Raw genomic sequence first — 2,386 nt, 5'->3', positions numbered from 1 at the left:
CTAAATCATGGATATGATTTAAAAGTCAACTTGACTTTTGTGTGTGCATGTGCATTTATGTTTACATGTGTGCAGGTGCACATGTACCTCTGAAGGCCAGAGGACAACCACTGATGTCATTCTGAAGGAGTGGTTCACTTTGTTTTTGATTTTTTAAATTTTAGGTGCATGTGTGTATTGCATGTATGTATGTAAGTGTACTAGTGTTGTGCAGTGCCCATGGAGGTCAGTTGTTAGCTGCCATGTGGGCACTGGGATTTGAACCCAGATCTTCTGCAAGAACAGCCAATGCTCTTAACTGCTGAGCCATCTCCCCAGTCCCCCATTTGGTTTTTAAGAAAGGGTCTCTCACTGGCCAGAAGCCTGCCAAATAGTCTAGGCTGGATGGCCAACCTGCCTCTGGCTGTCCAGTGCTGGATTTTGAATATGGGTTCCGGGGATTGAACCCAGGTCCTCATGCTTGCAAGGCAAGCATTTTACTATCTGAGCCATCTTCCCAGCTCTCAACTTGAGTTTTTAAAAATAAAAAGTTTAATTCTATATGTCCCAGGCCTCATCTTAGACAATTAAATATGAGCTCTCCATCTCACTGGAAATCTTTGGTTGCCTGGATGAGTCTTAGCTAACTGAGATTAGAAACACTGATTCCTTGTAGTGGGAGTGTCAACCTTGGATCCTCATCAGTCACCCAGTCCCCATCCCAGACTCATTTGAACAGTCTGTTTGGGACAGAGGCCTGGGTATAAGCACCCCCACCACTTTAAAAGCACTCTCCATGACTCTAGTGTGCAGCCAGAGTGGAGAACAGGACACTGGACCCTCCACCTGGCCATCTGCTTCCCTCTGGACCCTGAGTCTTCATCTTGGGTGGGCATCAGAATCATTTTCTTTGGTACTTAAAAGACAGTGAGTGAGCTGGCAGTCCTCACCTGTGGAAATGTAGATTATGGTTTATAAACCCTGTGGTTATGGGCCCTGGTGGAAATCAGGCATCAGTATTAGGACTAGACCAGGAAGCCTGTCTGCACATACATCCATGTGATGACATAGCTCTGCAAGGAGAGCATGTTGGTTGACTATGAGACCTCTGTTAGGACAATACAGTAGTGGCAGGGACTCAAATGCATGTGAGAATAATACCAAACCAGCCTCACTTCACGGCCAGGACAGACAGAAGCAGAGGGTTCATATCACTTTACCTTTTGAGCATTTTTCCATGTCCTCTGAAGACTGCAGCCAGAATGGACCTCGTGTGTCACCACAAGAAAATGATAAGTTGCTTCCCATTTGAAATGAATTCTGCTTTGATATACTACTCCGCTGTTCATAGATGACAAGAGCATGTTAAAAAGGAAAACAGAGCCCAGGAGGGAACAGCTACTAAGGTAAAGGACAGCAGGGCTGGCTGGTCCCTAATGGATGCCTCTGCTTGTAATGGGAAGAAGCTTCCAGCAATGCACCCCACAAGAAACTCTGATACCTCTGGCTATCACCCCAGAATGGCTACACAATGCTTCAGGGCCTCCGGTAACAGTCCGTACTTTCTTCTGTCAAATGGAGACACCACAGTAATGGTATGCTTGGAAAGATTTGCAATTCTGTATGGCTATACACATGTTAGCTGCATTTACAATCAGGTAAGAAAACCAAAGTCAATATGGCCTAGAGAAAGCCCAAGGTTTCAGGAAGCCCAGATTACTTCTGATATGACCTCCTGGCCTTAATCCATCCTACTGGGGTCCTGGATCTGACTCATTGGCAAAAAAACTAAGCAATTACCAGCCCAACTGACCCTGTCCCTCCCAAAACCTTCCCTTAGACTCACTCCCAGGAAGGCCTCCCAGTTCTTTGTCTCGTTATTGCAACACATTCCTTACCTTCCGGCTGGAAACTGTGTCAAACACCCCTGGGGCAGAGTCTGTGACAGACCCTGGGAAAAAGTGATTGACATCCTGGGGAAACATGGCGATCTCATTCTGCCGATACATTCTGTGATGACGGAGCTTGGACACCCACTCATCAAAGATTTCTTCCGACTTTACCTAAAAGATATTAAATTGGGGGTGGGGGGAGAGCCACTTGCTTTAAAATGAACAACTATTCATTGAAATTGGGCTACTCTAGATCTGCTGTTTTTAAACTGGCACATGTGTAAAAGAAGAAATCACATTTACTGTTTACGTTCTATGTGGTCTACAAGAACAAATTGAAGGAAGAAGTATTTTCACAGAATATACATCCATGTCTCCTTCAAGATATTCTAATTGTTATGCAATTTCTAAGACCAGGAAGCAGGATTGGTTTTATTAAACAACAAACTAAAATTTACATTTACCTCTTTTTTAAAAAATATTTTATTTATTATTTTTATTTTATGTGTATGCAT

At 43.8% G+C, this 2,386-nt stretch overlaps 1 long non-coding RNA gene across 1 annotated transcript; it reads right to left on the bottom strand.

Annotated features, from left to right (window-relative positions):
* Window positions 1-1,224: 1,224 nt before the first annotated feature.
* Window positions 1,225-2,038, bottom strand: LOC115069169. The gene is made up of 2 exons (XR_003848450.1): window positions 1,878-2,038; window positions 1,225-1,320 (listed from the first exon to the last, which is right to left on the bottom strand). It is a non-coding gene; the product is annotated as an uncharacterized LOC115069169 (long non-coding RNA).
* Between the last annotated feature and the right edge of the window lie 348 nt (window positions 2,039-2,386).

This window comes from Nannospalax galili, unplaced genomic scaffold, assembly GCF_000622305.1.
Source record: "Nannospalax galili isolate Female #2095 unplaced genomic scaffold, S.galili_v1.0 C49817534, whole genome shotgun sequence".
Classification (NCBI taxonomy): domain Eukaryota; kingdom Metazoa; phylum Chordata; class Mammalia; order Rodentia; family Spalacidae; genus Nannospalax; species Nannospalax galili.
The sequence above is the reverse complement of the archived record's forward strand: the minus strand, read 5'-3'. Positions and strand labels throughout refer to the sequence as shown.